The sequence below is a fragment of the Perognathus longimembris genome, chromosome 18 (assembly GCF_023159225.1).
Source record: "Perognathus longimembris pacificus isolate PPM17 chromosome 18, ASM2315922v1, whole genome shotgun sequence".
Classification (NCBI taxonomy): Eukaryota; Metazoa; Chordata; class Mammalia; order Rodentia; family Heteromyidae; genus Perognathus; species Perognathus longimembris.
Window position 1 is genome coordinate 50,486,005 of NC_063178.1, and position 12,303 is coordinate 50,498,307.

General features: G+C 39.1%; 1 pseudogene; it reads left to right on the forward strand.

Moving 5' to 3' along the window:
- Positions 1-1,541: 1,541 nt before the first annotated feature.
- Positions 1,542-2,441, forward strand: LOC125367054 (annotated as a pseudogene).
- The last annotated feature ends 9,862 nt before the right edge of the window (positions 2,442-12,303 follow it).

Below are 12,303 nucleotides of genomic sequence, written 5' to 3' on the forward strand. Positions count from 1 at the left end.
TCAGCTAATATTTGACAAAGGAGCTAAAGACATACAATGGAAAAAACATACCCTCTTCAACTACTTGTGCTGGGAAACTGGGCAGCCATATGTAGAAAAATCAAAGTAGACCCTGGCCAATCACCGTGCACCAAGATCAATTCAAAATGGATCAAGGACTTCAACATCAGACCTGAATCTTTGAAACTACTGAAGGACAGAGAAGGAAAGACATTAGTACTTATAGGCACAGGAAGGAACTTCCTCAATAGAATCCCAGGGGCACAACAGATAGGGGAGTCTTGAAAAATTGGACTACTACAAAATAAAAAGGTTTTTTTCACAGCAAAAGACATAGCCACCAAACTAGAAAGACAGCCAACCATATGGAAAAGGATCTTCATCAACACAGCACCAGACAAAGGCCTAATATCCATCATCTACAGAGAACTCAGAAAACTAACCCTCTCCAAACCCAGTAACCAATTATTAAATGTCAAAGGAGCTAAAGAGAGACTTCACAGAAGAAGGGATAAAAATGGCAAAGAAACACGAGAAAATGTTCAACTTACCTTGCAGTAAAGGAAATACAAATAAAAACAACCCTGAGATACCACCTCACTCCAGTTAGAATGGCCTATACTCTGAACTCAGCCAACAACAAATGCTGGAGGGGATGGGGGGAAAGAGGACCCCTTCTCCACTGTTGGTGGGAGTGCAAATTAGTACAACCACTTTGGAGAACAGTATGGAGCTTCCTCAAAAAGCTCAACATAGACCTTCCCTATGACCCAGCCATACCACTCCTAGGTCTCAGGATATCAAAAAGACATTTGCACATCCATGTTTATCGCTGCACAATTCACAATAGACAAAATATGGAAACAACCCAGATGTCCCTCTACAGATGAATGGATCCCAAAAATGCGGTACCTATACACAATGGAATACTACATAGAGATGAGAAATGATAAAATATTGGTATTTGCTGGGAAATGGTCAGAACTTGAACAAATAATGTTGAGCGAGACAAGCCTAGAACACAGAGAACAAAGGTGCATAACCTCCTTGATATATGACTGTTAAGGTAGGGGTGGAGGGGCAGTAGAGACCAGGTCTGCAAAATAAAAAACTTCTTTTCAAATGGTATTTCCCACAGGTTTGGGTCAGCGACTTTACATTATGTATCTAAAACTAAACAAGTACTAAACATAAAAAGGTCTAAAATAGACCTTTTAGTGGTTCGCAATAGCTCAAAATCTATGTATGTATTATCATTTAAGACAAGAATAAGTAAACTCTATTGTTGAAGTTATATTTAAAGATCTAGGTGAATTTCCTTTGTCATATGCCACTAGGCCACTGTATGTTGTCGAGACACTGGGTATTGTATATATAAGCCTACCTAATCTAAGGAAGGAAAAGAAAAACGAGGGTGTAAGATATCACAAGAAATGGACTCACTGTCCTTTTATGTAAGTGTACCCCTTTTGCATAATGCCTTGTCAACAAAATTTAGAGGAAAAAAAGGGCCTAATGATTATTGGACTTCATCACCAGACATGGAATGCTCAGATCATCAGTATCCCAACCTGCAGAGCAACAAATGCCTCCAAAGAGATGCAACTTTTCTGGCTTATGGAAAGCCGTTGGGATGGCCTTGGCCTGCATGCCTCTTTGTTTATCTGCACTCACAGCAGTTGTATTTGGAGTCTTTGTGAAATATCAGAACACCCCCATTGTCAAGTCTAATAATCAAGCTCTCAGCTACATCCTGCTCATCTTCATCTTCTGTTTTCTCTATCCTTTGATTTTTATTGGGTGTCCCCAAACAGTCACCTGCATTCTGCAAGAAACCACACTTGGTGTTGCATTCACTGTAGCTGTTTCTGCTGTCTTTCCCAAAACTGTTACTGTGGTTCCGGCCTTCAATCTTTCCAGGGAGAAAGTTGATGTGGCTGCTGGTGTTGGTGGCTCTTCATTTCATCATTCCCATCTGTACTCTGATCCAGGTGACTTTCTGTGTACTCTGACTAGGGACTTCTCCACCATCCATTGACACAGATACACACTCAGAACATGGCCACATCCTCATCTTGTGCAACAAGGGGTCCCTCACTGCTTTCTACTGTGTCTTGGTTTACCTGGTTTTCCTGGCCCTGGCCAGTTTCACTGTGGCTTTCCTGGCCAGGAACCTGCCTGACAGCTTCAATGCAGCCAACTTCCTGACTCTGAGCATGTTCTTGTTCTGCAGTGTCTGGGTCACTTTCCTGCCTGCCTACCAGAGTGCCAGGGAGAAGGTCATGGTGGCTGTGTGGGTCTTCTCCATATTGGCATCCAGTGCAGGGCTCATGGACTGCATCTTTACACCCAAGTGCTACATCGTCTTGTTGAGGCCAGATAGAAATGTTCTGCACTGCTTTAGGGACAAAATACCCATTGGGAAAAATAGTTCTTCTTAACATGAAACATATATATATATATATATATATATATATATATATATATATATATATATACACACACACACACACACACACACACATATATATATTCAAATCTACACATGGTTGTGACTAAATCTGCATTCCTTTCTCCCATAAGATATGAGTTTGCTTGGTTGGAATCAATTCAATGTACAAATGACTTTTTTTCTGCAGTAAGCACACAATCACAAGTTGTATCAGAGCCATTTAATTTTAAATTTCAGTCTATGAGTTTTGATTCATTTCGTGTAGTCTCCATGTATACAATCATTTCCACAAGTATGTTTTCATTGTTATTCATTTTTGAATTTTGCTTTCTGAATTACTTCCCTAAAATTCCTTTTTTTTTTCCAGTCCTGGGTTTTTAACATGCAGTCTGGGTACTGTCCCTGTGGGTGGTTTTTTGTTGTTTTTATTTTCCCTCAAGACTAGACCCTTGAGGCACAGCTCCACTTTTGCCTCTCTGGTGGTGAAATGGAAATAAGGTTCTCTTTATTCCTATGCACAGATTGGCTTTAAATCACAATCACAAGATTTTGGCTTCCTGTATAGCTGGATTTGTGGGTACTGTTCTAAATTTTAAAGTACATTATCATCCTGCCTGTACATTGACATTTTTCTTAATTATAATTTATGTATATTTTCCTATTTAAAAAGTTTCATGTTTTTGTATTCCCGATTGTGTGTATTTTGTTCAATATCTGTGTATTTCAATACACACATCTCTGATTTTCTTTATTCTTTTCTGTTCTCTTGGCTCAGTCTCCCCCATCCTCTCTGAATCCATTCCTGTCCCCTTTCCTTTTATTCCCTTTCTTCTTCCTCCTCCCTCTCTGCTTTCCTTATTGTAATTGAGAATTTCAAGAATGAGTTTTATATGCTACAAAATATTCAATTATATATCATAAGGTATTGGGCTTATGAAACAATACATGAGGAAAGGAGTGATTCATATTAGGTTGCTTGCTCATGGCTGTATATACTTTTCACCTTATTTTTGTTCAATCTCTTTAAAATATTATATGTACAAATTATATGCGTTTCATCTGTCTATATATTTTTTCTTTTTACGTTAAAAATTTATGGGGCTGGGGATATGGCCTAGTGGCAAGAGAGCTTGCCTCATATACATGAGGCCCTGGGTTCGATTCCCCAGCACCACATATACAGAAAATGGCCAGAAGTGGCGCTGTGGCTCAAGTGGCAGAGTGCTAGCCTTGAGCAAAAGGAAGCCAGGGACAGTGCTCAGGCCCTGAGTCCAAGGCCCAGGACTGGCCAAAAAAAAAAAAAAAAATTTATGTATGGGGCTGGGGATATAGCCTAGTGGCAAGAGTGCCTGCCTCGGATACACGAGGCCCTAGGTTCGATTCCCCAGCACCACATATACAGAAAACGGCCAGAAGTGGCGCTGTGGCTCAAGTGGCAGAGTGCTAGCCTTGAGCGGGAAGAAGCCAAGGACAGTGCTCAGGCCCTGAGTCCAAGGCCCAGGACTGGCCAAAAAAAAAAAAAAAAAAAAAAAACAATAAAAATTTATGTTACATCTCTTGTTAACAAGTCAATGTTACATATCATAAACCCACAGTGGGATTTAACTATGAAAAGGAGATATTTCATGGTATGTTAATTGCATGTACTTCTTATTTTTTCACACCATCTCCCAGATGTTTCCGGATTCACAGATTTTGTCAAGGCCGTGAACCCTTCCAAGTACCCAGAAGACTTTTCTTTGCTGGGCTGTGGTTTTTCTCTTTTAATTGCTCAGATTTTGAGTCTGACTGTGTAACATGGGATAACTGCCCTCATGATGCCTCCTTGGATTGCTTTCCTGGGCATGTTTTTGACATGACTATGTCTGAAGACAGTTACAATATATACAACGCTGTGTATGCAGTGGCCCAGGCTCTCCATTGGATGCTTCTTCATCAAACAGAAGTACAAAAAATGGGAAATAGGATAGGAACAGAGCGTTCCCCTGCACAGGTAAGGCCTTCCATTTTTGGATAGCACACACCATGGAGAAAATCACTTTCTAAAGGGATTTCTTGCTGTATGAGATTACATATGTCAGGTATTTTTCCATAACCCAAGAAATAATACTTGTTAAATGTCTTTGAGGTTAACTCGACATGTGTTCGTGTGCTCTTAAGGAAAAGTAGGTCAGTAACAAGAACAAAATGTATTCCATGTTTCTATCCATTCTGTACTTAACAATCACCTCAACATGCCCGTAGCTAATGTTTTGTATATTGTAAATTGACCTTATCCATATCAGTTTCTTATGTAATAGCAAAAGATGACTTACTGAATAGAATTATCCATAGGTTTCATTAGTAATCGAATTAAGTTCTACTTTATGCATTAAAATTTTACACAGGTCCAAGTATAGACGTTCATAAAATTAGTGATTGCAGAAAACTCTATCTAGGCAACAGAGACTATTAACATTCAAGTGATTTCACTTGAAAAGAGGCCACAAAATATCTTTGTTGAGTGACCACAATTCAAAAGGCTAGTTCTGATTCATTCATAAGTTGTCTTCTGAGGCACTTCATTAAGTGCCTACTATTTTTGAATTCTGAATAAAAATTAAAAGCAATCAGAAGCTTTTTTAAATTCAGGTTTTCAGTGTTAACTCTGGGATTTTTTTCACCATATGATGTATCTCTTTTAGCTGTCCCCTTTTCTGAAGCACATCCAATTTCACAATCCTTCTGGAGATGAAATAATTTGGGGTGAGAAAAGCAAGTTGGAGGCAGAACACGTCATTGTGAACACTTGGAATTTTCCAGAAAGCTTTCAACTTGAGGTGAAAATTGGAAAGTTGACTTCCGAGAAGACGGCAGAGGAGCAGCTTAGCCCTAGCTGAGCTCCCTCTGACATCACAGTTTTTCCATCCCACAGAAACTTTTACCCCTAGGAAGATAGCAAAAGTAAGTTATAACAGTACAGGGATTCTGGCTAGGAAGGAAAAATTGACTTTGTTTGTCTGAAAACACAGATTTGAGCTCCGGGCGGCATCCCGCCACCATGCCAGTGCCAGCGCCAGCACAGTGCCCTGCACTCTCCGCAGCTAAAGCACTCAATGGAAACCGGAGAGAAATCTTCCAGACAGCAGCACACAGACAGATTGCAGGCTGAGTATGGATGGGCCGAAATCACAGAGAAAGCATGAGTACCCCCATGAAAGTCACTCTCACTCACACCCACAAAGCAGCTCCTCCTCCACGGCCAGAGCAAAGTGCCATCTTTGACACTGGCATAGGGTCAGACCAGATTGGAGCTAAAGCCCACCTGGGGAAAGCGAGGACACAGCAGCCATCTTTGAGAAGGGCAAGAGGGAACAACCAGTGAGAGCCAACTCCACCCAGGAGAACGCCCACTGCCCAGGCAGGGGGAGGGGTTTTTGACTTGTTCTGGGCTTAGGCTCAGCTAGAGGTGGCCTACCCGGACCACTGGAATTCCTCAATTAAAAGCAAAAGCGGCGAGCAGCTACCAAACTGATGGCACAAAACAGCCACATGGGAGAACAAAGAGTTCCCGAGACAGAGAACGGTCCTGTTTAGAAGCCCAATTCCCAGCCTGAAATGGAGCTGAATTCCATACCCTGCTCTACCCAGGAGGCCTCCCAGCCCAGGAGGGAGGAACCTCCCCCAGGTGAGCAACTCTGAGCTGGGTAAACCAGACAAGAGGCGCCCAGTCCTGCTGAGTCCACAGGCTATTCAAAGCCAGGCATTAAAGGCAGTGGCCTTAAGCAGACAGGAGGAGCCACGGTTCCCAACACTGTTTACATCTGCCACCTACAGAGGATGCCCGAGTCTTACCTGCAAGCTGAGGGAACCACAGAGCACCAGGATTTCACTGACAGAGGGAAGAGAGTCAGAGCTGATCCACCCCCTGTGAACTGAAAGCAAGTCAAACCAGCCAAGTGGCAGAATAGACTGCAGACCATCACAAAGAAACCAGAGACTGTAGAAAGTCCACCCAAACAAGGAAGACTCCTTTTTATTTATTTTCTTTTTTCTCAAACTTTTTTTAAGCTTTCTTTTTTTTATATTTTCATTTCTGAAACGTCATTGGGTTGTTTCTGTTTTCCATTTTTACCTGTTGGTTCTATCAAGTTCTATTTTGTTTGTTTTTTGTTGTTGGTTTTTTTTTTCCTAATTTTTTTCTTTTTTCCTTTTTATTTTTTTAAAAATAATTTTATCTGTTATGTGCATCTGTCTTCAAGTAATTTTTTTCTTTATTTCTTTCTTTGCATTCTCTTTCTTTAAAAATTACTTTCCTATGAATAACACCTCCACCCTTAACAGCTAACTCTCCATTGTCTATCATTTTAACCTTGTTCTTTCTACTGAATCTACTCTCCTCCACAATTCTATGTCACTGAAACTAAACCAAAATCATCACACACACACACACACACACCCATTCACTTTACTTTATTCTCTTTACTACCTCTAACTTACCCTCCTGACTTACTCCTAGGACCTTTAGTTTCCATTGACTCCTGGTTACTGGATAGAGGGTATCGCTGCTTATTCCAAGTGAATCAAAGGGGTTCATAGAGAAAGCCATTCCAAAAAGAACAATATAAGAAGAAGAATTTCTCATAGGATTGTAACGGTAAATAAGTAACTACTGAATACAGGGATCAGGATTGGTTGTTATATTGAAATTGTATTCTTTAGGAACACCAAATATAATTTTATACACAAGTATAAAATGTATCCATATATAATTGTGAACTTCTAAGATTTACACAACAGTCTGTGGTAAGGTCTGCTTTGGGTCTTAAACGGTGCTCACAGGTGCTTGTAGATTGGCATTCCCAATCCAAATGGGTAGAAGAAACACAAGAAAGATGGCAAACAATGGAGAATTATCTCTCATTCAAAACAAGCAGGAAGCAGAGCAGTCAATCAAACACATAGAAGAGAACCCTAAAAATGCTCATTTACTGATAAACATGATAAAAGAAAAGTTTGAATCTATTCAGTCAATTATTCTAGAGCGTGTGGAGGCAAAGCAAAAATTAATGGAGAATTTCACAGCCTCCACAAATAGGAAGATAAATGAACTTTAAGAAACAAATGAAAAGATAACTACCCAGATAAAAGATTTGAGAGACAGCACTCAAAACCAAATTAATGAAGTTAATGAAGTAAAGAAGTCCATGCAGGACCTTTGAGATAATTATTGCAAGGACATGGAAATCATAAGGAAAGACCAGTCTGAAGGAAAAGAGATTCGAAATCAAGTAGCTAGCCTACAGTCCCAACTAACTGAAGCAGAGGATGGAATCTCAGGAGCTGAAGATTCCCTAGAATCTATGGAGAAAGATCAAAAAGCAATAAAAAAAACCAATCCAATCAACAAAACAGACCGCTCCAGAAGATTCAAGATATAATCAGAAAGCCCAATTTAAGGATAATAGGTGTTGAGGAAAACCTGGACAAGGAAATTAATGGAATAGGCAACCTATTTAACAGAATATTACCCAAGAACTTACCAAATATCCACAAGGATAGGCCTATACAGATACAAGAAGCATTTAGAACCCCAAACCGACCAGACGAGAATAGGACATCCCAGCAACACATTGTGATCAAAAGAGAATCAATAGAGTCCAAGGAAAGAATCCTTAAAGCTGTTAGGGAGAAGAAAACAATGACATGTAAAGGAAAATCAATCAGAATTAAACCAGACTTCTCAGCAGAGACCATGAAAACAAGGAGAGCCTGGAATGAGGTATGCCAAACCCTAAATAAAAATAACTACCAACCAAGAATAGTGTACCCAGCTAAACTCTCATTCTTAGCTGAAGGTCAAATAAAAGTCTTCCACAGTAAGGAAAAACTTAAACATTATATCTCCATCAAACCAGATTTACAAAAAATTCTCAAAGGTGTACTATACAAGGAAAAAATCAATATCCCCATGCACACAGAGAAATGAACCCTAAATAGTAAACCAGAATATCAGATCAACAAATGGGAAGACTCAGCTTTAACAAGATAGGGATAATAAAAAGAACAAACGATCAGCTCTCAATCCTAACTCTCAACATTAATGAACTTAATTTGCCAATCAAATGATATAGGCTCATAAGTTGAATTAAAAATCAAGACCCAACTTTCTGCTGCCTTCAACAGACACACCTATCCAGCAAAAGTAAACATCTTCTAAAAGTGAAAGGGTGGAATCAAATCTATCAAGCACATGGCCCCCATAAGCAGGCTGGAGTTGCAATCCTAGTATCAGACAAAATCGACTTCAAATTAAAAAAGGTAAGAAGAGACAAAGAAAGTTAGTACATACTAGTAAAGAGATCTCTCCTACAGGAAGATATAATCATCCTATATATCTACACACGAAACACAGGAGCACCCAACTTCATCAAAAAAACACTACTGACTAAAAACACTGATAGACCCAAAAACATTGATAGTTGGGGACTTTAACACTCCACTATCACCTCTGGATAGATCAACACGCCAAAAACTGAACAAAGAAACCACAGAACTAAATAATTGCATGGACCAATTAGACTTAATCGACATCAACAGAGTACTCCACCCTACAACAACATAATACACATTCTTCTCAGCGACACATGGAATATTCTCCAAAATAGATCACATCCTAGGTCACAAAGAAAATCTGTACAAATGCAGAAGTATCAAAACCATTCCCTGCATTCTCTCAGACCACAATGAAATAAAATTAGAGCTCATCTCAAACAGCCACCACAGAAAATCCTACAGTTCATGGAGACTAAACAACACACTGCTGAACCATAAGTGGGTCATTGAAGAAATTAAAACTGAAATTCAAATGTTTATGGAACTCAACCAAGATGAAAGACACAAAGTACCAGCTCCTTTGGGACACAGCAAAGGCAGTACTCAGAGGAAAATTTATATCTCTGAGTGCATACACCAACAAACTGGAGAAACAGCAACTCAATAATTTAAGGAAGCACCTTAATTTCCTTGAAAGAGAACAACAAGCCAAACTCCAAGTCAATAGACAGAAGCAAATAATTAAAATCAAATCAGAATTAAATCAATTAGAGACAAAAAAAACATCGAAAGAATCAACAAAACAAGTGTTGGTTCTTTGAAAAAATCAACAAGGTAGACTGACCTCTTGCAAACCTAACCCAAAAACGAAGGCAGCACACTCAAATAAACAAGATAAGAGATGAAACAGGTAACATCACCACTGAAAAAAAACAAAATTCAGACCATAATAAGGGACTATTTTGCAAACCTTTATGCCAACAAATTCGAGAACTTGGAAGAAATGGATGATTTTCTAGAAAAAAATTGATATCCCCAAACTCAACTATGAAGATATAAACCTTCTAAACAGACCCATATCCAGTATTAAAATAGAAACGACAATAAGTGATCTCCAATCCAAAAAAAGCCCAGGTTCAGACGGATTCACAGCAGAATTCTACAAGCCTTCAAATCAGAACTCACACCAATATTTCTCAAACTCTTCAATGAAATTGAAAGAGAACGTACACTACCACACACGTTCTATGAAGCCAGTATAACCCTCATCCCCAAACCAGGCATGCACTCATCACGGAAAGAGGACTATAGACCGATTACCCTGATGAACATAGACTCAAAAATTCTCAACAAAATTTTGGCCAATCAACTTCAACAGATCATCAAAAAAAATAATACACCACGATCAAACTGGATTCATCCCAGGGATGCAAAGTTAGTTCAATATACGCAATTCAATTAATGCAGTTCACCACATCAAATGGAGCAAGGTAAAGAACCACATGGTTTTATCTCTGGATGCGGAAAAAGCATTTGGTAAAATCCAGCATCCGTTTATGCTAAAAGCCCTGGAAAAATTGGGATTCCAGGGAACATTTCTGAATACAATCAAGGCAGTTTATGACAAACCAACAGCAAGCATAACTCTAAATGGTGAAAAACTAAAGCCATTCCCTTTAAAATCAGGAACAACACAGGGATATCTACTCTCTCCCCTTCTCTTCAACATAGTACTAGAATACCTAGACAGAGCAATTAGGCAAGAAGAAAATATAAAGGGGATCCAAATAGGAAAAGATGTAGTTAAACTTTCTCTCTTTGCAGATGACATGATCCTAAACCTAAAGAACCCCATAGACTCTACCCCCAAGCTAATAGAGCTGATCGAAAACTTTGGCAAAGTTGCAGGATATAAAATAAACCCTCAAAAATCAATGGCCTTTCTCTATGCTAATGACCCAAAGACCAAGGCTGAAATCAGGAAAACAAATCCTTTTGCAATAGCCTCAAAAAACATAAAGTACCTAGGAATAACCTTAACAAAAGAAGTGAAAGACCTCTAAGATGATAACTTTAAAAACATGAAAAATGAAATTAAGGCAGAACTAAGGAAATGGAAAAACCTCCAATGCTCCTAGATTGGGAGGATTAATAAAATCAAAATGGCAATATTGCCAAAGGCTATCTACAAATTCAATGCTATACCCATTAATATCTCAACACCATTTTTTAATGAAATAGAGGAAGAAACCCAGAAATTCATATGGAACAATAAAAGACCCAGAATAGCAAAAACAATCCTAAGCAGAAAGAACGGTGGTGGAGGAATTACAATACCCAACTTTAAGCTGTATTATAAAGCTATAGTAATAAAATACAGCTTGGTTTTGGCACAGGAACAGGCCTGAAGACCAGTGGAACAGAATTGAAGACCCAGAAATGAACCCATAGAACTACGCCTACTTAATCTTTAATAAAGGAGCTAAAACAATAGTCTGGAAGAAAGATGGCCTCTTTAACAAATGGTGCTGGCAAAGCTGGTTCAACTCATGCAACAGACTAAAAGTAGATCCTTATATATCACCCTGCACCAAGATCAATTCCAAATGGATCAAAGACCTAGAAATCAAATAGACATCATGGAAACACTAATCGAAGCAGTAGGAGAAACACTTGGGTTCATTGGCACAGGACAGAACTTTCTTAACATAGACCCAGAAAGGCTCCAAATCAAAGAAAGGTTAGACAAATGGGACTACATGAAACTTCAGAGCTTCTGCAAGGCAAAGGACATAGCTCGCAAGATAACAGAAAGCCCAGAGATTGGGAGAAGTTGTTTACTGGCCATTCAATGGACAAAGTCCTCATATCAAAAATATATGCAGAACTAAAAAAAAATTACCTTCCTCCAAAACGAAACCACAAAGAACCAATAGCCCCCTCATCAAGTGGGATAGAGACATAAAAAGAGACTTTTCTGATGAGGAAATGAGAATGGCCAAGAGACATATGAAAAAGTGCTCTACATCACTGACCATAAAAGAAATGCAAATCAAAACAACATTGAGATTCCATCTCACCCCATTAAGAATATCCTATATCATGAAATCGAACAATAACTATTGTTGGGGGGGATGTGGCCAAAAGGGAACCCTACTTCATTGTTGGTGGGAATGTAAACTGGTTCAGCAACTCTGAGAAGTGGTATGGAGATTCCTCAGAAGGCTAAACATAGAGCTTCCCTATGACCCAGCAGCCCCACTTTTGGGTATCTATCCAAAAGACCACAATCAAAATCACACTAAACACACTAGCACAACAATGTTCATGGCAGCATAATTTGTCATAGCTAGAATATGGAACCAATCCAGATGCCCCTCAGTAGACGAATGGATCAGGAAAATGTGGTACATATACACCATGGTTTTTTATGCCTCTATCAGAAAGAATGACATTGCCCCATTTGTATGGAAATAGAAGGTCTAGGAAAAAAATTATACTAAGTGAAGTGAGCCAGACCCAAAGAAAAATGGACT